Genomic DNA, 26,256 nt, shown 5'->3' with positions numbered 1-26,256 from the left:
CGCGTTGGCTGAATAAAGGTTCCCAAAACTTGCCATGTTTAATATTTGGTTCCTGTAGAACACAATGTAGTCAATCTGTACCGCTATATATAATTAGTAGGCCCTAGAAGATGCCATCAAATTCCAAGACGTCACAGCCCCCAGGTGCGGGAACTTAAGTAGGCGTCGCCACCCGTATTTTGTTCTTGCGCTTTTTCTGGCTAACCAAATGTCTTATCGTTGTAAGAGTGGTGTTTTGGGGATTGTATAATGGTAATTTACTGATGCAGAAGAAATCATTTTTCACTTTAGTGTCCCTTTAAAGAACCCCAGGTGGTCCAAACTTGCGGAGTCCTCAATTACGGCGGGCCTCATTATCAAAGTGGATTTGGCACGTAAAACCCCATTATTTATTTATTTATTTATTTATTTATTTATTTATTTATTTATTTATTTGTTTGTTTTGCTTTGCATATGGGCGCGGGTAGGTCTGGAGTCCGGACGTTGAACGATCGACCAGGAGGGATACGTTTTTGTTTTGAGCCTTGCAAAGTTCAAAACTCGGCGGCTTGATTTGGTTCGGCTGCGTTTCCGCTTCTTCTGACGCCTTCGCCTCCTCTGTCCCCGACCTTCTCACTTCTCGCCTTTGGTGTCCCCCGGGTAAAAGAGCCGCGCAAATTATAGCGTCTGGCAAGCAATCGAAGTTCGCCCAACTCCTAACGTTGACATGTCTGCCGTAAGTGTAGTAATTAAAATGCAGACAAATAGTCGTTACAACCTAATAACGAAGAAGAAGAAGATAACTGCTTCAGCTTTCATCCGCAGGCTGGAACCCGGGGGGCGCCGCCCAAACGGTGCGCTCGCAATACGACACCGCCGTCACGTGGTCGGGTCCTCGCGTGACACGATTTCGGAGCGAGCGATTATGTTCCCCGGCTGAATCGGTCATTCTCGGGTCCCCGGAGGCTTTCCCGCTCGGCGACCATTACGGCGATGCAGACGGAAGCCGCCGCTGCGGCGGCACGCAGTGATTCCCGCCATTGCGGCCAAAAGGGACCGAAAGCAGCAGATGTGTCTCCTGACGGTCTCTTTCGGCGGCGGTTATCATACTTTGACAGACTGTCAGGGCACAGGTGGTTAGATACCGCTCGAGCATACCAGCCAAAGAAGAGAGACGGTTGTAAGGCACCAGTTTCCCTCTCGAATACTTGGCACTGCATTCTATAGGATGTGCATAACTTGTAATCATTCTCTCTCCAATACTATCGATTATGTCGTCTGTGGCTTGCAGTACGCATTCGCAAATGACCTTTCTCATCGGAATGGCTATAAGTGCGCAGTGTCAAGTTTTTGGGCGCAAAGAAACCACCGCGCACCTTCTTCCTCGTCCACAGGCAAGGGCGAGCTTCATTGTTACGGAAAACACGATTCCTGGCTCCTGATCTCGTCAGCCCCGGTTGTGTGAGCTCCAACCACAGAAGCGGCCTTTCTCGGTGTCTCTCGCAGATTTCTCTTTCACGGAAACTATATGCGCCATCGCCTGACGTGGCTCAACCCGGGAGAAGCGCACGCGACGAGTACACCCGTACCTGTTGTGCTGCGAAACAGCGAGCGCTCCGTAAATGGACAAACAAGTGCACGCACCGTGAGGCGCATCCTTCCTTCGGCAAAGCTCGATTCACTTTCTCGGCCATCACGTTCGCCCGTCTTCGCACTCGTTGCGCGAAGGCCGCCCGCGCAACCCATTTGAGGGAGGACGCCTTCGTCACGCGACAAGTTGCCAGTGCCGCCGATCGAGCCTCGTTTTCAAGAAATGCGCAAGGAAAACATGGACGAAAAAACGGTAAGTGCGCCTTCTTTCGTCCGTGTTTTCCTTGCGCAGTTCTTAAATACGGAATATTACCAACGTGCCCAGACTGCGCTACATTATACGAGACTCGGCACGCCTTTGGCGCTGCGCACTAAAACGTAGATAGTGGAACGGAATGAAGACAAAAAAAAAAAACAGACATTTTTGACCGGAACGAAAGTGTGACGGAAGCGTAAATTATTATTTTGTTTCGGAGTGAAGCCGGGATATTTTTGATCGGTTTTCGGTTCAAGGGCAAAGTCGGCAATCCGAATCAACCGACGCCAGGCAACGTCACAATGAGCGCGTATACCTCAGGCGGGGTATATAGCGCGAGCGGTAGCCGGTCGAGCACTCCGCTAATCTTAGCCTGCCGCTCTGTGCACTAGCAGATCGGCATCGTAGCAAAGCCTAGGGCTTGTGCGCTGGAGAGCTCATCGTCTTGTTTTCTACGAGTACAACACTTTGTTACCGAAGTATTGTCGTTAGTTTGTGTTCACTTAATTGGAACAGTTGTCTCGCGTTTCGGCGAGTACACTCGATGACTTGCTGCTTCTGAGATTATTCAGTGCCTCGATTCAAAACACTGAGTATGATCTAGTTCAAATTGAACAACCACAAAATTAAGCCTAGAGTGAAAGCAAAAACCAAGCACACTCTAAAAATGTTGACACCCTTAAGGGTGTAAATGGCTTGTCCCATGAGTGACACCCTTTTTGGGTGTATTGCTACATCCAAAGCAAACGGTGCTAAGTAACACGCCACAAAAAAAAGGGTGTTAAAATGATGACACCTTGTCTATGTGTGTTAAATAAAAGCCACCCTTTAAGACATGGGTGTAAAACAAACGACAGCCTTACTATACGGGTATAACCCAGACACCGCCCTTTCAATATAGGTGTAGCATGGACACCACTCTTCGAAAAAGGTGTTATTCCTGCAAGTAAAAATTTAAAAAAATATGGGGTTTTACGCGCCGAAACCACTTCCTGGTTATGAGGCATGCCGTAGTGGGGGACTGCGGAGATTTGGACCACCTGGGTTTCTTTTCTCGAAAACACGGGTGTTTTCGCATTTCGCCCCCATCGAAAGGTGACCGCCGTGGCCGGGATTCGAGCCTGGTGCAATCTATCACATGCATGTCATCAATCAGGTTATCGAGAAATCCGCAGAGTACAATAAGCCTCTCTATAGGTCTTACATAGATTACGAAAAGGCATTTGATTCAGTAGAGATACCAGCAGTCATAGAGGCACTACGTAATCAAGGAGTGCAGACCGCTTACGTAAGTACATTGGAAAATATCTACAGAGATTGCACAGCTGCCTTAATTCTACACAAAAAAAGTTGGAAGTTACCTATTAAGAAAGGGGTCAGACAAGGAGAGACACTCTCTCCAATGCTATTCACTGCGTGTTTGGAAGAAGTATTCAGGCTATTAAACTGGGAAGGCTTAGGAGTAAGGTTCGACGGCGAATATCTCAGCAACCTTCGGTTTGCCCATGACATCGTTCTATTCCGCAACACTGCAGACGAGTTACAACAAATGGTTAAGGGCCTTAACAGAGAGTGTAAGAGTGGGGTTGAAGATTAATATGAAGAAGACAAAAATAATGATGACTAGCCGGGCAAGTGATGGGTGGTGGTGGTGATGATGATGACGATGAATGCGTATGGTTACTAGCTGGTTAGCAAGTTGTCCCTTTACTGAAATAGCTGGATCTCGTTCAAAGTTATGAGTCGTTACACATGGTGAGTGCGTTTCAAGACTCCGGCATTGCGCTGCTTTCATTTATTCTGTACATCAATGATTTTGATAATATACTGTGCACACAACACTTAGTTTTATGTGTGGATGTTGCTGTTTTTTTTTCTTTTTCAAGTGAAAATTGCCTAGTGTTGAATGTCAATGCAAAGTGTTGCGCCACTTGGGCCGCTGAGTAAGTGCTAACCAGCGTCAAAAAAACATTCTAAAAAATAAAGTATGCTGTTTACAGCCCGAAATAAAAAAGGAATCGTAATAAATTCTGTGCTACTTACGTAGTAAAACAGTATTATCGAGGGCCCGAATTTTAAAAAAAAGTTGTTGTTTTTGGGGAACATTTAACCTAGAATGTGTATGATGCGGTGTATAAGGATTTCGTGATCGAAATTGTTAGGACTTAAGTAAATGTAAACACGTGCTTGCTGTGCAGCATTAAATAATGCCATATCGCAGTCTTATACAATCCCGACTGCAATATTGTCTTCCTTGTTTTTTTTCCAACACAGTGAAATATTATTTATACCCTTCACGTATACCATATAAGCGGCGAATACACGCTTACACAGATGTGAACATCGAGATCAATAATGCGACGACATCTCGCCTGGTCGGGAAGTAGATTCGTCTGCGGAAGACAGTTAACGCAACGCCGACCAGAACGGCGTTGCGTTAATCGAACAGCGGGGCAATGACGATGATGGGCAGCGCATGGATTTGCCTATAGGCTCCCTCCGTATGACTTCAAGCGGCTTTGTGACTTGTTGAACTGATCGTTCTCAACGAGATATCGCGTTTTAAATGAAATAATAATAATAATATAATAATAATACCTTTATTGCCAATAATCAAATCAGTACATTCATACAGACCTGCCAAAGCCTTTGAAGGCTTGAGCGGCAGCGCCTGGCAGGCAGCAAAACCATACACGGTACATTGATAGACCAGTTATAAGCAGCGAACCCAAGTATAGAACACCAAAAAAAGTTATTAGAATTTATACAGTGTCTATGAAAAGAAAATTAATTGAGCATAATGAAACACAGAACTACAGCAATGCGTGTGAACAAAAATTACCATGAGATAATGCATAACCATATACCAGACTGACAGTCATGGTGCAAAGGAATTGTGCAATCACATGCACGAACACAAGCAATAACGGTAAATAAACGGAACAAGTATGCCGTTACGAACAGATACGCCTTAGCAGTCTCTTTAACTTATATTTCGTTTTCGCACAAAAGGTGCTGTGCGGTAATTTATTGAAGTAGGTGGGCACATAATGGGCCCTAGCTCTAGTGCCGTACCTTGTGGGACAATGTGGCCTCTTAAAGGGGTCCCTGGGCCTTAAGCATCGGGAAGCTGTGTACGGAACTAGGAATTGACTGGACCAGAAGTGTTTTAATACAACCGTTTGCTATAAAAGATCGTTGAAATTCGGCATCGAAAGTACTTTGAAACGGTCTGTGTCAGCATTCAGATTCAGATCATAAGATATGTTTTTGAAGAGGGAGTGCAGTATCGCATTTATTCTGTTGTGCCAGCGGACAGCACAGTTCCCGTAAATTGTTATTCCATACCGAAGTAGACTGTAGCCTAAAGCATGTGTTACAGTTTTCCTTACTGATAAGGGCGCGTAGTATCTTATATTGTACAGTAGACAGGATACGGTGCGAAGTTTTTTACAAACGTAAGCAAGGTGGCCGTTCCAAGAAAAGTCGCTGTCAAGATATAAACCAAGATATTTTACAACAGATGAGTACTGTAGTGGTCTACAAGAACAAGCTGAACAATCTGAAGAATGCAAAACAAGAGGATAGTCAAGGGCTACCCTCCTTAAAGGATTATGGAAGCAGATTAATTGCGTCTTAGATACATTTATAGTAATTATGTTGTTTTGAAACCAATCCATAGCTTTTGTGGCAGCATACTGTAAAGAAGCAATCGCATCATAGTAGCTGTGGGCAGAAGTTACGATCATCGTATCATCGGCATATTGATAAAGAGAAATGGGTATCACGCTAGAGAGGTCATTTACAAAAATATTAAATAATAACGGGCTGAGTATAGATGCCTGCGGAACTCCAGCATTAATAATGGAGAATGCACTATGAACTTGCCCAACTGAGACGACATGATGCCTACCCCGAAGGAAATTTGCTAACAACGACCAGAAACCACCCCGAAATCCTAACAAGAAAAGCTTATTTAACAGCAGACCATGATGAACACTGTCAAAAGCCTTGCTACAATCAAGAAGGAGCGCACAAGCAACTTTATTATTATCGAAAGCTATATTCAACTGATCGGATAAATTTTCCAGAAGTGTTTGAGTGCTTCTGCCGGGTCGGAAACCATACTGACTGGGCGACAAAATGCTGTGGGCGTCCAGAAAGCTTTTCATTGTTAACAATAAGTGTTTCTCAAGTATTTGAGCGATAGAAGGCAGAATTGAAGTGGGGCGATAATTTTCAATTTTATTACGCGCACCGCTTTTATAAAGAGGTATAACTTCTGCTGTTTTCAGTTTTACAGGAATTTCACCACTTGAAATTATGCGGTTAAGTAGTGCTAGCAAGACTTCTTGGATGTATTCATATGTTCTGCGCAACTAATTAATGGAAATGCCGTCAATTCCAAGAGATTTATTGCATTTTAAATTGAATATAATCTATCTTAGCTCTTCCTGAGAAATTGAAGGCAGATATGCCGATTCACTAATGCTGTGACGCAAGGTGCACAAATCTACCTGTAAGTTTGCGTTTCTCATTACACGAGAGAAGTGATTATTAAACTCATCAGAAATATTCTGTCTGCCGCTGGATAAACTGGAAAAATTGGCAATTATTATGGCTCTGTGGAGAGGCCTTGCCGTGTTTAAAAAACTTAATGCTCGAGAGCTTAAAAAGACAAAAGCGCCTCAGAACTAACGAGACAAGAATGCATCCCCTTTGAAACGGGGCGGGGACAAGTAGTCACCTTGGGTTATAATCACGTATGCTATGCATGTTTCTCTTTCTAGCATTTTTTGTATACATCTCCATAATGATTTTTTTTCCTTCAATACTTTTCTATCTACCTTGTATCGCTACCTATGTCTCTAACAGATCCAGTCGTATCAATCACTTCCCTGGTTCATGCTTCAGCCGCTTTAAAGGGGTTGGGACGCCAAATTTTGAGGCTATAAAAAGCATGTTGTAGGCTGCTTCGGTATGCAAGGACACCCCGAACGAGGTATCGGACGCTGCAAACATTTCAAAATAATTTTAATTCAGCTCCAAAAAGTCATTAAAAACTCCTTCTCGTAGTCGAGACCCATCGCTAGCGCGGCAGCTACTACGTCACAGAGGAGGAACGAAAATATTGACGTCATAGCACACCAGCACAAAAACGTGACGTATGATGAGTAGCGATGAAATGCCGGTTACGGAGCCTGCTGAGCCGAGCGACCGAGCATAGCCTCCACTATGACCGAGCTACAGGCATATAGAAATCCTTTCTTAATGCAAAGAAGGGGTAAGGCGTGCAGACACGGACACAGGAGGAGAGAAGTGGACAACACGAACGCCGCACGGCGGCCCGCGAATGGCAAACTGCGTGCGGCGAGTTGCTGTGCCGACGGGCCTTTGCACGTTTGAGTGTAAAACAGTAGCCGGCCGACTCCGAAAGGGACCAGGATATGCGGCGTTCGTGCTGTCCGCTTCTCTCCTCGCATAGTCGCATAGTTCGGCAGCTCGGAGCGGTCTGTCCTTCGCTTGGCCTTTCTCAGTGTGAAGGCCCGTCCATGTTACCGGCACGGAAACTCGCCGCACGCCGTTTGCCGTTCGGGGGCCCCCGTGCGACGGCGGTTTTGCTTGCGAACGGCGAGATTTCCTAGCCGTAGAGAGCACGGGCACGGGGCCCATTTGTGCGGCAGCCGTACGGCGAAGCGGCCAATCAGCGTCCGAGGAGTGGTCACTCTGTGCACCGACGGCAGCTTCACCGCCTCTGATCGTTCGGCGCCGCCGATATCGTGGCTAGGCCTTTTCCGGTTCACTTCGAAGCTAACGCTAACGGCGCTTCGGAATGAATCACCGACTCTCACAAGCCGCAATATTTTCTTACCGTTGTTGTCGCTCTTCGCAATAATTATAATAATCGCGACATGCACTTCGAATCGCCAGTTGACCTCTGCTGGCAGAGCACGCGTATGCGCGAGCAGACGACGCAGCATAGTTTTACGTCACTATTTTTTGTGGCCCACGTGACCAAGCCATGTTGCGTTTCCTCCTCTGTGACGTCATAGCATCCCCCGGAGCCCAGAAACCGAAACCGAAATCGCTCGGTATAATGCGATTATTAAATTATTTATCGGATATATGAATCCCGCTGTGTGTATCGTGCTCCCTGAAGCATGACGCAACGTTTGAATCAACAAACGCATGAACGAAAATTTTGATGTCTCCACCCCTTTAAATCCAAGTGGTTCTGAAAGCTGTACGTTAGCTAGAAATCTCGCTTGGTGAATACCTGTGCATTCCACGAGGATGTGCTGAGGCGTTTCTAGATGTTTTCTGCAGCGTATACACATGCCTCATCTAGTTCCGAATATGTGTTCCGGTGCGTTTTTGTCCTTACGCAACCGGCTGGAGGCTCAAGTAGCGGGGCACTGCCCTTTGTGTTACCCTGCGGATTTTCCTTTCTGACTTCTTTCTTGCCATTCTTGTTTAACAGGAGAGGAGGCCGTCGATTGGAGAAAAAATTCAAACAAGGGTTTATCCCCACTTAAAAAAGTTAGCACGCCACGTTCCCGAGGTCCTTTCGAGGTTGCATGCCCCTGGTGCACACACTTACCTGGGGAACACACGTCAGAGGCACAGATTTGGCAGCGCACAACACACGTCGAGGGGGGGGGGGGGGGGTGAGGTTAGTGTCCAGCAAGCGCTGGTCGACGAGGTGGGACGGGCGGCCAACGCCAGTGGGGCTCTCGAGGTCTCCTCCTCGAGAATAATCTACTTTTATCATTGAATAAAAGTTTCCTGTCTCTCGCATTCTTGACCAGAGTCGTTTCTTTTTTTCCGCTCTTCGCATCCAAATTACTGTCTCTTGTTTTTCTCACTTTTCTTTTTAATTACTCGTTGATATCTATTTACACTTTCGATTTCCCTGTGCTTAGTTGCCAACCTTCTTGACCTCTTCCTCCACTCCGTGTCAATGCTTTTCAGGCACAGAGCCGCTTTTATTCTCATCCATGCCCCCGAACGTCTCTTCGATAGTGGTTTTACTTTGCGCTTCTCTTACTTCGAAAGAGGCCTAAGCGGTCTCACCCTGCACTGCCCCATTTGTGGTTTTACCGCGGGCTCCCAAAGTCTATCGAACTGAATGGTTGCCGAACGATCGCCTTGCGCCTGAGCGCCTTGCAGCTGGAAATCTCGAAAACCGGGCCTGACGTGGCCGCACATGTAGAACACTCGCCGGTGTAAATCTTTTCCTCGGTTTCGTCTTGTGTATTGACAGTGTTATAAGGCAGCAGGCTCGAACAGACAAGCCGAGAGTGTTAGATGCTGCGCAATACAAACCTGGACGAGAAGAGCACAAGGACGGGTGCCCTTCTTGTCTCGTCCACGTTGTGTTTCGCTTTGTACAACCGTCTCGCTCCACGACGTGCGCTACTGAACCGGAGTTGCTGACGCGGCCGCACGGCGCGTGGGCGGCACCTGCCGCCGCAGCTGCTCGCGGCGCGACCGTGACGGCGGCCTCGTGACTCGCCTCCCGTGCGGCGCGCGTCGTCTGGCCAGGGGGGGGCCGCACCCCTCCCGGGGTCCGGCCACAACCCCCGGGAACAATCACTGCGCCTTCGGGAGTTTCTTTCCAGCCTGTAAATCGGACAACAGTAGCGCGTTGCTGCGCAAGCCTTATTCGACTTGCCGCTTTCTTTGACGAATCTCTCGGTGATCGCCAGCCACCGATCGCAGACCCCCGAGTGGCTCACGGCGGCCAAGGCGTGCCAGCTCGCATTAGAGCACGCGTTTCGATGCACGTTCGCCGACGACTGAAAACTTTCCTCGAAATCACGACGCCCATCAAGTCTTGCCGACAGGGCGCATACTGTGCGCTGGTCGACGTCTGTTCCCGCCAGAGTCGCCGTCTTCTTTGGTGCCTGATGAAATGCGCCCTTTGGTTGCATCGGCCCGGGTTGTCGCGACGCCATTGCAAGCCGGTGATGGACGCGAACGTCAGTGGACGCTAACGGGGCGAGTGGCTCGGTCGTCGCCCACGTCTCGGCCTCTGTGAGAGGTAACTGACGGGCTGCCCCTTCTGAGCGCCTGCGTACGAGCGAGATGCCCGCCTTGTGGCAGAATGCCGCGCGAACATTTCGTGCGGTTTGCTTCGTCGATGCGACAGTGCGAGAGCGGCTGCCCTTCCACGACCTGGGTGGCCCGTTGTGATGTGGCGTGTGCTGCGTGTGAAACCGCCTGTGTGTTTGCGGTTGATTTGGTCATGTGAACCAAGAACGTCGCCTTCTGCTATAATTCGTTTTGTATATTTATCAGCCATATTATTCGGAAACCAGAATTTAAGGCTCCTGGCAGCGCTGTCTTTGCAATAATTGAATTCAATTCAGTTTATTTGCAACAATGTTGTAGGAAGACCACGTCGGTAGAACGATAGCTGAAACAAGAAAGATATATATATATATATACAATGCATTGCACATGGCTCACGTACAGACAAAGCATGCTTACGTATGCCACGTGTCAGAAACTCATAGAAACAATATTTCCGACAAACAGCAAAATGAAATAAACAATCGGCAAGATTTCGTGCAAACGTGAATGAGTTTACGGTAAAGATGTTATTTCCAGCAACTCTCCGTAGTTATTTCCATTAAATTTGTGTGAGGGGACAAATTTGTGTGAGGGTGTGTCCGGACAGGCCGCCATTGGAATATGAACCTGGCAACGTTTAACGCTAGAACGTTATCTAGTGAGGCGAGTCTATCAGTGCTATTGGAGGAATTAGACGGCAGTAAATGGGATATAATAGGGCTCAGTGAAGTTAGGAGGCCAAAAGAAGCATATACAGTGTTAAAAAGCGGGCACGTCCTGTGCTACCGGGGCTTAGCGGAGAGAAGAGAACTAGGAGTCGGATTCCTGATTAATAAGAATATAGCTGGTAACATACAGGAATTCTATAGTATTAACGGGAGGGTGGCAGGTCTTGTTGTGAAATTTAATAAGAGGTACAAAATGAAAGTTGTACAGGTCTACGCCCCTACATCCAGTCATGATGACCAGGAAGTCGAAAGCTTCTATGAAGACGTGGAATCGGCGATGGGTAGAGTGAAAACAAAATATACTATACCGATGGGCGACTTCAATGCCAAGGTAGGCAAGAAGCAGGCTGGAGACAAGGCAGTGGGGGAATATGGCATAGGCACTAGGAATAGCCGGGGAGAGTTATTAGTAGAGTTTGCGGAACAGAATAATATGCGGATAATGAATACCTTCTTCGGCAAGCGGGCTAGCCGAAAGTGGACGTGGAGGAGCCCGAATGGCGAGACTAGAAATGAAATAGACTTCATACTCTGCGCTAACCCTGGCATCATACAAGATGTGGACGTGCTCGGCAAGGTGCGCTGCAGTGACCACAGGATGGTAAGAACTCGAATTAGCCTAGACCTGAGGAGGGAACGGAAGAAACTGGTACATAAGAAGCCGATCAATGAGTTAGCGGTAAGAGGGAAAAGAGAGGAATTCCAGATCAAGCTACAGAACAGGTATTCGTCTTTAACTCAGGAAGAGGACCTTAGTGTTGAAGCAATGAACGACAATCTTGTGGGCATCATTAAGGAGTGCGCAATGGAAGTCGGTGGTAATTCCGTTAGGCAGGATACCAGCAAACTATCGCAGGAGACGAAAGATCTGATCAAGAAACGCCAATGTATGAAAGCCTCTAACCCTACAGCTAGAATAGAACTGGCAGAACTTTCGAAGTTAATCAACAAGCGTAAGACAGCTGACATAAGGAAGTATAATATGGATAGAATTGAACATGCTCTCAGGTACGGAGGAAGCCTAAAGACAGTGAAGAAGAAACTAGGAATCGGCAAGAATCAGATGTATGCGTTAAGAGACAAAGCCGGCAATATCATTACTAATACGGATGAGATAGTTCAAGTGGCTGAGGAGTTCTATAGAGATTTATACAGTACCAGTGGCACCCACGACGATAATGGAAGAGAAAATAGTCTAGAGGAATTCGAAATCCCAAAGGTAACGCCGGAAGAAGTAAAGAAAGTCTTGGGAGATATGCAAAGGGGGAAGGCAGCTGAGGAGGATCTGTTAACAGCAGATTTGTTGAAGGATGGTGGACAGATTGTTCTAGAGAAACTGGCCACCATGTATACGCAATGCCTCATGACCTCGAGCGTACCGGAATCTTGGAAGAACGCTAGCATAATCCTAATCCATAAGAAAGGGGACGCCAATGACTTGAAAAATTATGGACCGATCAGCTTACTGTCCGTTGCCTACAAACTATTTACTAAGGTAATCGCAAATAGAATCAGGAACACCTTAGACTTCTGTCAAGCAAAGGACCAGGCAGGATTCCGTAAAGGTACTCAACAATAGATCATATTCACACTATCAATCGGGTGATAGAGAGGGTTGCGGAATATAACCAACCCTTATATATAGCTTTCATTGATTACGAGAAAGCGTTTGATTCTGTCGAAACCTCAGCAGTCATGGAGGCATTACGGAATCAGGGTGTAGACGAGCCGTATGTAAAAATACTGAAAGATATCTATAGCGGCTCCACAGCCACCGTAGACCTCCATAAAGCAAGCAACAAAATCCCAATAAAGAAAGGTGTCAGGCAGGGAGATACGATCTCTCCAATGCTATTCACAGCGTGTTTACAGGAGGTATTCAGAGACCTGGATTGGGAATAATTGGGGTAAAAGTTAATGGAGAATACCTTAGTAACTTGCAATTCGCTGATGATATTGCCTTGCTTAGTAGCTCAGGGGACCAATTGCAATGCATCCTCACTGACCTGGAGAGGCAAAGTAAAAGAGTGGGTCTGAAAATTAATCTGCTAAAAACAAAAGTAATGTTTAACAGCCTCGGAAGAGAACAGTAGTTTACGATAGGTAGCGAGGCACTGGAAGTGGTAAGGGAATACATCTACTTAGGGCAGGTAGTGACGCCGGATCCGGATCATGAGACGGAAATAATCAGAAGAATAAGAATGGGCTGGGGTGCGTTTGGCAGGCATTCTCAGATCATGAACAGCAGGTTGCCATTATCCCTCGAGAGAAAAGTGTATAATAGTTGTGTCTCACCAGTACTTACCTACGGGGCAGAAACCTGGGGGCTTACGAAAAGGGTTCTACATAAATTGAGGACGACACAACGAGCTATGGAAAGAAGAATGGTGTGTGTAGCGTTAAGGGATAAGAAAAGATCAGATTGGGTGAGGGAACAAACGCGAGTTAATGACATCTTAGTTGAAATGAAGAAAAAGAAATGGACATGGGCAGGACATGTAATGAGGAGGGAAGATAACCGATGGTCATTAAGGGTTACGGACTGGATCCCAAGGGAAGGGAAGCGTAGCAGGGGGCGGCAGAAAATTAGGTGGGCGGATGAGATTAAGAAGTTTGCAGGGACGGCATGGCCACAATTAGTACATGAGCGGGGTCGTTGGAGAAGTATGGGAGAGGCCTTTGCCCTGCAGTGGGCGTAACCAGGCTGATGATGATGATGATGATGATGATGATGATGATGAGGGGAAAGAGCTGTTCTCTACTAATTGCATTGAGTAATGTGGGCAGCGAGAACTGTAGCATGTGTTTGCCATAATTTGTGCAACATTTTTTTATTTGTCATTTTTCCGGTTTGCCTGTGTTATATATTGTTATGTTGGTTTTTAGTCCAGCAAGTGTCGGTAGCGCGATAATATTAACTGAACCAAATTTGTACCGGCGACACAAATTATAGGTGTTCATAGAATTGACCTTAATAATACTATGTTTTATAAAAAGGTCCGCGCTGTGACAAGGTATAGAACCTTGCATATTAATGCAACCACACGCTTTTGCAGCACTGCAAGCTTGCCGATAGTTTCCTCCTGGGTTCTATCCCAAACCAGCAATCCATAGTTAACTATTGGTAAAAAAAGAAAGCGCGCTGTTAAGAAGCATATAGACAAGTGCAGGGCATTTATTTATTTATTTATTTTTATTGAGATGAATATTAGGAGAGGTTGGCGCCTTTATGGTGGCACCGGCTACTCCTTGTCACTTGGCAAAGGAAACAAGTTTACGTAAAAAGGGAGAATAGCGACACGAAATATGGCACTCAGTAGAACACTGGATGAATAAAAAATATACAGTCCAACAGTACATGAGTCGCAAAGTTCTGTGCATTCGTCCAGTCCACGTACGCATATATAAAGTCAGATATTTAGAATAGTCATAACACATGTAATGCACTGGAAGTACAGAACAGAATTATACATATTGCATAAAAGTTGCGATCGCCTCATAAACCAATTATGAACCACGAACAACGTTTATGTTACTTATTTAGCGCATTCGGATCATCTGATGCCTAATATTACCCAAAATGTTGGTCTCCTCTAAAAACATTTTCAGAGCAAGAAGCGCTCTTTCTTGAAGGCCCGCAGTTGGCCATGGGCCAAGTATTTTTTTTAGAGTGAAAGGTCTTCTGTCTAAAATCAACAAATTTGCTTGCAGTACCCTTCTTTGTGGATTGTATTTAGTGCACTCGAGGAGATGATGATGCACATCTTCGCCTGCATGGCCACAAGAACACTGTGGACTAGAGACACGTTTTGTCGTGTACAGGAAGTGTTTAGTGAATGCAGTACCAAGACGCAGACGGTGTATCAATGTTTCAAATTTTATGTTGTCTCTTAGATTTTCCGGCATTGTTAAGTTTATACATGGGTCTATAATGTATAACTCAGAGTTTTTAGTTTGCTGATCAAACCAGGTAGTTTTGCTGAGGCGACAAGAAATCTGTCTCAGGAGCAGACGGACTTCAAGAGGAAGATTGGTTGTTTCCACGTTATTGTGCGCCCGATTCGCAGCTGCGTCCGCTGCAGTATTTCCAGGAATATTGCAGTGCCCAGGTATCCACTGGAATGCAATTACGTGGTTCAATGCGCTTGCTTTTGTAAGTTCTTTGAGTGTCTCATACAATAGCAAAGTGTTCAAAGAATTTTTCTTATTGCTCTGTAGTAATGTGAGAGCGGCTTGCGAAGCGCTAAAGATAACCCATTTTTGCGAATGTTCATTTGATGCTATGAACCGCAAAGCACACAGGATTGCAAACAGTTCTGCCACGGTGGAAGATGTCTCTCGGGATAATTTAAATGTTTGCTCTAGCGCTAAATGTGGAATGACGAATGCTGAAGTCGAGGAATTTTTATGACACGAACCATCTGTATAAACGTGTATGTACTGGGGATATAAGGAGTAAATTTGGAAGAGTGCCAGTTGTTGGGCGGCTACTATGAACATGTCTCTCTTAGATATAATCCCGTCAACCGATAATTCTATTTCAGGACATGTTAACATCCAGGGAGGGTAACAAACATCCACTTTGCATATTTCAAATCTTGGTAATAATGCTTTATGTTCTCGAACAACATCGTGAATTTTGCTTTTGTTTCTTTCCGTAAGCGCGAGGTTTAATGGATGATTCTCGTGTTGGGTTAAGATGCGATATATATGTCGGCATGTTTCAACCGTTCGTATGACTGGAAATGGTGGGTGACGAGCTTCAGCAATTACTAAAGAACTCGAGGTAGCCTGCGGAACCCCAAGACACACTCGCAGCCATCTTGCCAGTAAACGTTCAAGACGTTCCTCAGAAGTTTGCGATAAACCATGGAGAATAGGAGCCGAGTAAGCAATTTTTTGTTTTATGAGTGCGTTATGAACTTGTAGTAGCGAAGAGACTGATCCCCCTCACGTTGTACCTGCGAGTCGCCGAAGTACGTTTATTACTGCATTGGTCTGCTTTTCCATTGCGCGGATGTGTGAAGCCCATGTTAGCTGGCGGTCAAGAATAATTCCAAGAAATTTATGCTCTTTCACAAACATCAAAGTTTGCCCATTAAGCGTAAGTTGGAAATTATTCAGCTGTCGTCTAGTAAAAGGAAGTACGGCTGTCTTTGCGTATGAAAGACTCATGCCTCTTTCTTTTAAAAAGGTGTCGATACTATCAAGTCCCTCTTGCAGCGTTGTTTGAATGTCTTGTATATGAGATCCAGAGGCCCATATGCAGATGTCATCTGCGTACAGCGAATACTGTAGACCAGACGGGAGCTTTAGTGGCAAGGCTGCCATGACGCAGTTGAATAAAAACGGACTGAGAACACTGCCCTGCGATACGCCCTGCGTGATGCTGTGATAATTACTCGCGCCTTCGATTGTTTCCATAAATATTTTTCTGTCTTTCAAGAAATTTGATACCCATCGTAGTGCTCGACCGTGTAGGCCAAGCTCTAACATACCAGCAAGGATGTGTATGTGACTTACAGTGTCAAATGCTCTTTGAATGTCTAAAAATACTGCTACTGTCACATTTACGCAACTTCGTTCATGTTCGACGCATGTGGCAATGTCTAATACTGAATCCATTGTACACCGATTTTGTCGAAAACCGGTAATGTAATTGGAAAACATATTTGTGTGTTCACACCACCACTGCAGTCGACAGTCTATCATCTTCTCCATTAGTTTGGAAAAACAGCTTGTGAGGCTGACGGGTCGGTAGGAGTCAAGACAAAGGGGAGTCTTTCCTGGTTTTAGTACTGGAATTACCCGGGCTAATTTCCATGAATCTGGCAGAGTCTCGCTTATCCAGATGTCATTAAATATCTCCAAAAGAGCCATTCTTCCTACAGGACCTAGGTTCTTTAACATCGTATACGTGACACCATCTGGGCCTGCGGTTGTCTTTGTACAGCATGACGAAAGAGCACATTTCAATTCATTTAGACTAAACTCACAGTCAAGTTGAGGATGTTGTGACATAAAGCACGCACGAACTTTCTGTTCTGCTAGTGTTATCGAACTTGTAAATTGTAGGCAAGTGAACGGAATTCCTGGTCTGGATATAAGTTGGCAGAATTCGTCAGCAACAGATGTTTCCGGAGTGCTTCGAGCTACGGCAAGGGCTCGGAAGGGATGGCTCTGGGTAACTGGACCAGTAAAAGATCGGACAACTGACCATATTCTGGGAACTGGAGTAAAGGGAGACAACGACGCGCAGTATTCTCGCCACCTTCTCGTACCTAATTTTTGTAAGCGTCTGCGTGAAGTTGACCGAACTTTCTGTGCCATCTTGTAGTCATCCAGCTTTCCACTGCGGCGGTAAGCCCGTTCTGCTCGTCTTCTAATTGCTCTTAGATATTCATATTCCCCGTCGACTGCAGCGCATTCATTTGGAATAATGACTTGCTTTGTGCAGATCTCGTTAGACTCACACAAGATATTTGTAAAACTTTGAAAGCTCAGATTTTCGCCCAATGAGTTACTCAAGTGGTGACGAAAACTTTGCCAATTAGTATATTTTGAGTAGCGCCGGGTCCCCTCAATCCGTATGAGGCGATGTTTTACCAGGATCGGAAAATGATCACTACGTGCGTTTCTATGTCCGTTGACCATTCAACGCCATCAAGAAGGTCTTGTGAGCAGAGCGTGACGTCTATACAGCTTGAGTAACGAAACCCCCGCAAGAACGTTGGAGAGTTGTCATTTAACACGATAAGATTACTTTTTTCTGCGGCAGACTTTATGATGCTTCCACGCGAATCGTTATATTCACTGCCCCAGATGACGTTATGTGCGTTGAAGTCCACACAAACCAGCACATGTGAGTTTGCGATACCAAACACATTCACCAAGCTGTCTACTGATATTTTGCTAGCACATTGTAGATAAAGACTGATCACTGTGACGCTTGTATTTCTGAAAGATATCTTGCATGCTACGAACTCCGGTATATTTAAATCGCTCGACTGTAATAAATAGGACGGCAGGTCCTTTCTCACACATAACATCGCTCTGCTATTTCCAGTGATGCGCGATGATTTATATATAACATAGTTTGAAAGACGAAAGTCATCTCTTACGCGCTCCTCCTGTATACATAAAACAGGAAAGTTATGTTGAGCTAGTAGTTTGCGAAAATCAGCTGACTTGTTTCGAAGGCTATTAGCATTCCACTGAAATACGAAAACATTGTTATAACGATCATTCATTGTAAGCCTGCCGTGGGGCTGTTGGTGGTTGTGGAAGCACCAACGATTCCATAGAAAGCAGTGCTTTTACCTCTGGTAGGTTGTTTGCTTGTGGAATGGCACTTAGAATTGCACGCAGAGCTGTGAATAGCATGGCCAGGATCATCTGGGCTACGGGTAAAGACGCGTAATCACCAAACGACGCTGAAGCTCCAAGCGCGCTCGAAGCAGGTCGCCTAGGAATTGACTGAGATGGTCGCTGGGATGACTGGTGTGATTGAGGCGAATGCTGAGGTAGTCGGTCAGATGTTAACTGAGGTTGCTGTGTCGATGGCTGAGGGCGTTGCTGAGAAGGACGGCGAATTTCACTCGAAGCCTGGGCAAGGTGAGTAGCATTCTCTGAAGGTGCATCGTGCCGCTCGCTGTCAGAACGTTGTCGACCGGAGTGCTTTAGGGCTGCAGAATAGCTCATATGGACCCCTTGCTCTTTTTCTTTGTTAGGCGTTGGAGGCGCACATCTTACAGCGTCAAGGTTGGGTGGGGGTGCATAACGAGGAGGCAGCCTTCCATATTTTAACTCATGTCTGTGTAACCTTGAGGCAGCTCTGCTCTGAGCGCACCCGGAGTAGGAAGCTGTATGGTTTCCGCCGCAGTTGGCACACTTTGGCTGACACACAGACTTGCACTCTGAATGGTTGTGGTCTTCTGAGCATATCTTGCAGCGACGCTGACTGCGGCAGTTCTTCGATAGATGTCCAAATCTCTGGCAGTTGTAGCATCTTAGAGCAGGGCCATGATATTCTTCTACGGGGTGGCTCGTGAAACCTAAATGCACTCGTTGCGGCATTGGTTTGTCTTCTCTGAAATGGAGGATGACGGTTCTCAGAGGGCGTGATTCTACCGCTCCGTCTTCTTGGCGATTGTAGCGCGCCTGACGACGGGCTGATGTCACTCCAAAATCCTTCAGGAAGTCAACCAGTTGTTCTTCCGTATACTCAATTGGCACATGGCGTATCTTGCCAACATTCTTGGTATAAGACGCCGGAATGAGTGGCTTGACTTCCAAACCAGCAACTTCGCTCATCGACAGTAGATGTCTTGCAGATGAGACTGAAGTGACGTTGACAGAGAAACTTCCATGTCTATTCACGCGGAAAGACTGCACTTTTTCTTTTGCCGCTGAGACAATTTCCGACGCAGCGCGGTTCGGATTCACTTGCCAGAAGTTGCGTCCTTCCTGTGATGGTCGAAAAACAGCTGGAATTCTCTCAGGCCGCTTCTTTTTATACGTTACCAAGGAGAACGGCGTTTTATCGCCGTCTATATCTTCATCTTCACTTAGATCATAGGTAGATGTTTTGTCGTCTTCAACCCGTGGTTTCTTGGCGTCACTTTCGCTGGTCTCAGCCATATTCACTGAAGGTGCGCTGGTAGGTAGGGCGGCGTTGAAAACTAGCGTCGCCGGCTTGATGACATTGGGCGCTTGTTGTGGCACTTCCGAATGCGGCGTCGATTCTGCGGCACTCATGCGCCTAGGAACGCGCTGTGGGACATATGGCTCGTGCCGGTGTTCTTTGCTGCCTACCGCCGTGGTAGGCGTAGATGCGCTGCGGAGCGCAGCCAAACCACGCGATATTGTGCGTGATCTTTAGCACACAGGAATCCCACGGGATGTCTGTTCTCCCTGGACAACAGTGAAGTCTCAACACAGCACTGATTCTTCGAAGAAAACAGAAAATAATATCTCACCGAAGAAGCAGCGGTCACTCGGAGGGACTACTTCTTCTTCCATTTATTTATTTATTTATTATACCCTCAAGGTACGGCTGTACATTGCAGAGGGGAGGGGCAAGGTAAATACGAGAGGCAAATCACAAAATAAGGAAGGAAGGCAACAACATCGCAAAAACATCGTATACAAAATAATAAGCTTGGTAAATAGAAACTTGTAAGCGTGGCAAAAATACATGCCGTAACAAAAAGAGAAAGGAAAGAAAGAAAAGAACATACCCTATCAAAATACAAGCCATAACTTAAAATTATGGCATAAGAGCAGTTATTATGCAGAAAAAGCAAACGCAAAATTAATTTATAACATGAAACTTTGAAGTGTGGTTTTAAAGTTATTGGTGTCAGTTATGCTTGTAAGTAATGCGGGTAAGTTATTCCAATCTTTGCTCGTTTGGGGAAGAAATGAATATGAAAAACCGACGGTGTTGCAGTGCGGATTGTTTACCTTTTGGCGGTGGTCAATGCGAGATGAAATGTATGGTGGTGGTCGAACAAAGATAGAACGTAAATATGTGTTGTGGTAGTATATTTTATGGAAAAGACATATGCGAGATAGTTTTCTACGGATTGATAACAGCGGGAGGTGTAGGAGAGCTTTCATGTTAGTGACACTCGCAGTTCTTAGGTAGTTGGTGAGAATTAAACGGGCTGAGCGATTCTGTATTGCCTCTAGAGACTGTATGAGGGTGTCATGAAAGAAATGCGACGTAATACGGCAGTCATTCTAGTTAACTTACTAATATAGTTTGTGTGGACATATCATGTCATGTGTTCACACAAGTAGACTGCCAGGGCTTTTATTAGTGGTACTAGCTCTATTTCTATGTCAACAGACTTGTTTCGTTATCGCAATAAGTCCGCCTCAGTTTTATTAATGTTAATTTTGAAGTGGCTTTGAGTAGCGCAGTCATTTCTTTTAGATAGCGCTTCATTACCTCTATTTACTAAGTATGTGCCTGAATTTCCCGGAGAAAATACACTTGTGTGATCCGCATAATTATACGTTTACTGGTATTATCAGTGGTTGGGACATCATTAATGTATAGTGAAAATAAATATGGTCCCAGAATACTTCCCCGGGGAACACCGCCATCGACCGGTTTCTCGTCTTTTCTCCCGAGAGAAAGGACCGCCCGGTGACAGGAGCTTTCGGCGCTCGTAAAGCTGATGAACACTTGCCCGCTTATAAGCACGGGCGTGAACACGGTTCCGTTCGGAGGTGCTCGAACCTGTGCGGGCGGCGCCAGTCGGCCGCTGCATCCCGCCATGCAGAGCCGGCGAACTCATCGGGCGCCTGCGGACGTCGATGGCTGCGACGAAAGTTGGCCGCGCCACGGTGATGGCTCATTTCCGGTTCCGGTCTGCCTCGTCTTCCTCGGTACGCGCCGTTTTGTTTCGCGCCGAACAGTTCGTTGGCTCGCGTGGCGCGGGCCAGCGAGCGTGCTCAGCCGAATGGCCTGCTACAACCCCCCCCCTCCCTCACTCAGGCCGATCAGCGCGCGCGGGAGCTGTTTCGCGCTGTTTTCGATCGCTGCTATTCGTGTTCGCCGGCAGGTGACGTCCGAGGACAAGCGCTCCGATGGCCTCATCTCAGCCGCACAGTTTAGCCTCTGAGCTTGGAAATGAATGTGTTGTCTCGCGCTGATAGGTAACACACACACACACGTATATATATATATATATATATATATATATATATATATATATATATATATATATATATATATATATATATATATATATAGACACACCAGACGAAGGGGGGATAACCGAGGGGCCCGGTATTAGAGAGTTTTAGAATAGGGGCCCCAATAGTTTGGGGCCCCAAAGAGCTTTGCGGGTGTTAGCGTTGGGGCACATAGGAGTGAAGAATTTTACAATAGGGTTTTACGTTTGCGGATAGCGTCTTGCGCTGACAGCGCCACTATGGCGTCAAAGAAAAGCTATTAGAAATAATTAAATAAAATATACCATCTCATGATAGAAATAATAATTTTGACTTTTGTGTATTCGCATTTCATTACAATTTAGAGGTTATTCTGTAAGCAGCAAACAATTACTTGCGCTTAGTTTTGAGCAAACCAACTTTACTAGCCTTCACCAGCCAAGCTTAGCCGTATTAGGCCTACGAGCCATAAAATCCACAATCGAATTCAAAATCAGCGGCGTCTAATGAGTTAGTCTTCATAACACACGCTAGTTGAGAGAAAGCGATAACCGCTGTCACTTCTCCTAGCCTGCGAACTTCACGCGTTACCGCGAATCGAACCCAGTTTTGTGCTAGGTCAGAGCCGTCGCTTCGATGGGTGCCGCCATGTTTGCCGACGCAAAACATTTGGGGCCGCTATTTGGGCTCCCGCTAAATCGGTGAAATAGCGTTCCCAACGCAAAACCCAAAGGCAGTTTGCGCATGCGCAGTAGCTTCGATGCCATTTCTTTGGGGCCCCAAAACGTTTGGGGCCCCTATTCCAAAACTCTCTATTTATTAATCATATCATCATCATCAGCCAGGTTACGCCCACTGCAGGGCAAAGGCATCTCCCATACTTCTCCAACAACCCCGGTCATGTACTAATTGTGGCCATGTCGTCCCTGCAAACTTCTTAATCTCATCCGCCCACCTAACTTTCTGCCGCCCCCTGCTACGCTTCCCTTCCCTTGGAATCCAGTCCGTAACCCTTAATGACCATCGGTTATCTTCCCTCCTCATTACATTTCCTGCTCATGGCCATTTCGTTTTCTTGATTTCAACTAAGATGTCGTTAACTCGCGTTTGTTCCCTCACCCAATCTGATCTTTTCTTATCCCTTAACGCTACACCCATCATTCTTCTTTCCATAGCTCGTTACGTCGTCCTCAATATATGTAGAACCCTTTTCGTAAGCCTCCAGGTTTCTGCCCCGTAGGTGAGTACTGGTGAGACACAACTATTATACACTTTTCTCTCGAGGGATAATGGCAACCTGCTGTTCATGATCTCAGAATGCCTGCCAAACGCACCCCAGCCCATTCTTATTCTTCTGGTTATTTCACTCTCATGATCCGGATCCGTGGTCACTACCTGCCCTAAGCAGATGTATTCCCTTACCACTTCCACTGCGTCGCTACCTATTGTAAATTGCTGTTCTCTTCCGAGACTGTTAAACATTACTTTAGTTTTCTGCAGATTAATTTTTAGACCCACTCTTCTGCTTTGCCTTTCCAGGTCAGTGAGCATGCATTGCAATTGGTCCCCTGAGTTACTTAGCAAGGCAATATCATCAGCGAATTGCAAGTTACTAAGGTATTCTCCATTAACTTTTATCCCCAATTATTCCCAATCCAGGTCTCTGAATACCTCCTGTAAACACGCTGTGAATAGCATTGGAGAGATCGTATGTCCCTTTCTTTATTGGGATTTTGTTGCTTTCTTTATGGAGGACTACACTGTAAACGAAAATAACCCCAGCTGAGAGTTTTTAAGAGGTGATGTGCCCTAAAACCTCCCCTCCTCAAATATTTACTCCGATGTATGGGAGCAAAACAGCGCCATTCCCTCGTTTCACTCCGCTGGCTAGCTGCCGGAGTATTAAGGCGACATGACGCGATTTTACTCCGCTTAAAAATTTTGTTCTCCCGTGAAACTCCGACAGGGAGTTTTGAAAAACTCCCCTCCGCCGATACAGGTTAGTCACGTGGCGCTTCCCATGAGGCTGTGCGCCTCGCCAGCGACCGGGCGCGTTCGGCGGAGCGGGCAGTGCTCATGGCTGACGGTTTGTTTACGTCTGTGAAGTGTCGTTCCGTGACAGCGTTTCGTCAATTTGTTTCCCGTATCTCCTTCCAGAAAGTGTTATAGGCATGCCTGAAGCTCACTGTATCTCAGCTTCAAGTACATTAGCTGTGATCACTTTGCTGACAACGATGATTGCAAGAACCAAGTTTTCAAGTGCGGAAAAAGGCTTAGGTATACCTCGAAGCTGCTCACTGGCTCGTGATGTCGGCTCACGTTCTGGCTGTGTTTCCGTGCTGCGTCACCCTGTCTTGTGTTCTTCAGTACGTGAAATGCCACTTCTATGTCCTTTTGAGTACATGCTGACAACGTCCGGTGTAATGTTTGTAAGGACCGCGTAGCAATGGCAACAGCAGCCACTGTTCGAGCGACGACATCCGTGCTAGTCGCGCATGAATGGCGTAACCCAAGTTCGTTGCGGTGCTGTGTTGCCAGTGAGAAAGACCGGAGTGCAAGCAACTGTTTTTATTTATCTGTGAACGGATATCCTCGCCCGAAGAAAAACGGTAGGACATAAGTATATATGTGTGCTTAAAATAAAGCTTCTTATTGAGCGATGTGAATCGAATTGTTATCGCGCATATAGGTTTTGGTCACGTCGTTGCTTCCGATATTGCATTAACATTACGCTCTATCCGAGACACTGATTTAGACGCATGCCTGCTGGCTACGAGTTTAGGGGTTCACTCGACAGATCAGCGATGTAGCTCCTTTTCGCAACCGAGACAGATTGCTTGTACTCAGAGCAAGTAGTGCGGTGTATAAAATGTATGTCTGCGCATTTTTCGGTGTTACGTCGGCTGCTGCGGGTCATGCTCACACGTAATAATTTCTTGCTACGCTACCACTATATCGAAAAAATGTAATTTTGCTATGCAGCACATGCACTTACATTTTTCTAGCTTACTGTAACTAACGCACTACTTTTTGGCCGCGAACGCCGGCAGTGTGCGAAGTCGCTTCAGCACTCACAGAATGGCATAGTATTGAAAAATAACGCCATTAAACTTTTTTTATCTCACTATTTTGAATTAACAGTTTTGTGTTGATTAAGGTATTCTGTTAGTTTCAAAGAGGCAGATCTCGTATGAACGAGCATGTGAGTCGTAATTCTGAAAACAGCACAGCTGCTCCCTTGGCGGTTTCGAGGCACACAGTATCGTGGTTATATATACTGGCACCGTTGCATCTTGAGTATCGCGTGTACGTGGGATGTCTTTCAAATTTCTGCATTGGGCGTTTCTGGAATGTTTATGTATGTCATGATATATGTGCTTTCATTGACTTGTTTCATCGAATTTGACGCGGTCTCGTGTGCATATTTCGAAATTTGACCAGCAGCCTCTGCATGTAAACATGTTCGCGCAAACTGACGCGATGCCTCTTTTTATACTCCCGTTGCACCTCGAAAAAACTCCGTCAATTGCAAAGCAAAAAATAAAAAAAGACAGAAAAAAACCTCCCATAATTCCACGCAAAAATTCCGCTCGTGCGGAGTAAAAATTCTACTCCGATCATACGGAGCATAATAAACTCCGAACCGGGGGGTCGCTAGAGGACAAGCAGTATACTCCCACCTCGGAGTTATTTCCGTTTACAGTGTACGGTGGCTGTGGAGCCGCTATAGATATCTTTCAGTATTTTATGCGAAACATATTACTAGAGCTCAACCCAGCTCCTCAGGCGCGGCGGTGTCGCCTTCAATACCACGTGACACCGTGACGTCACGACAGAGGAGAAACGGGGCTCCAACTCGCGCCGTCGCTCGCGGCGTCGCGGCGTCGCGGCGGTACATAAGCAGCTGCGCTTGCCTCTGCTAGACACTCACGAGGTGAGATGCCGCCTGGAGACAGAGCTGCTCGTTGGAATGAGAAGCGAAGGTTGCGGCGTGCTACAGAGACTGTATCTAGGTGGCTTTGCTACGGCGCAGCGACTACGCGCCCCGCATCGGACGCGGTGAGCGTCGAGCAACGCAGCGTTCGGCGCGACAACGAAATGTGCGCCTGAGCAAGCCGCACGCTTGAGCCGACGCCGACGACACCGGCTTTTCTGCGACACGAGCTCCTTAACGCTGTCGCGTTAAAATAAAGGCAAGTATGCTTCGCATCCTGGGCTTAACCTTAGCTAAGCCACAGCCAGTTTTTTTACATACGGCTCGTCTACACCCTGATTCCGTAATGCCTCCATGACTGCTGAGGTTTCGACAGAACCAAACGCTTTCTCGTAATCAATGAAAGCTAAGGGTTGGTTATATTCCGCACATTTCTCTATCACCTGATTGATAGTGTGAATATGGTCTATTGTTGAGTAGCCTTTACGGAATCCTGCCTGGTCCTTTGCTTGACAGAAGTCTAAGGTGTTCCTGATTCTATTTGCGATTACCTTAGTAAATAGTTTGTAGGCAACTGACAGTAAGCTGATCGGTCTATAATTTTTCAAGTCATTGGCGTCCCCTTTCTTATGGATTAGGATTATGTTAGCGTTCTTCCAAGATTCCGGTACGCTCGAGGTCATGAGGCATTGCGTATACAGGGTCGCCAGTTTCTCTAGAACAATCTGCCCACCATCCTTCAACAAATCTGCTGTTACCTGATCCTCCCCAGCTGCATTCCCCCTTTGCATAGCTCCCAAGGCTTTTTTTACTTCTTCCGGCGTTACCTGTGGGACTTCGAATTCCTCTTGACTATTCTCTCTTCCATTATCGTCGTGTGTGCCACTGGTACTGTATAAATCTCTATAGAACTCCTCAGCCACTTGAACTATCTCATCCATATTAGTAATGATATTGCCGGCTTTGTATCTTAACGCATACATCTGACTCTTGCCAATTCCTACTTT

At 46.2% G+C, this 26,256-nt stretch overlaps 1 protein-coding gene across 4 annotated transcripts in view; it reads left to right on the top strand.

Annotated features, from left to right (window-relative positions):
* Positions 1–26,256, top strand: part of LOC135909202 (latrophilin Cirl-like) — a 471,476-nt gene that overhangs the window by 75,158 nt on the left and 370,062 nt on the right. The window lies entirely within an intron of this gene.

This window comes from Dermacentor albipictus, chromosome 9 (genome assembly GCF_038994185.2).
Source record: "Dermacentor albipictus isolate Rhodes 1998 colony chromosome 9, USDA_Dalb.pri_finalv2, whole genome shotgun sequence".
Classification (NCBI taxonomy): Eukaryota; Metazoa; Arthropoda; class Arachnida; order Ixodida; family Ixodidae; genus Dermacentor; species Dermacentor albipictus.
This window is presented reverse-complemented; position numbering and strand designations above follow the sequence as displayed.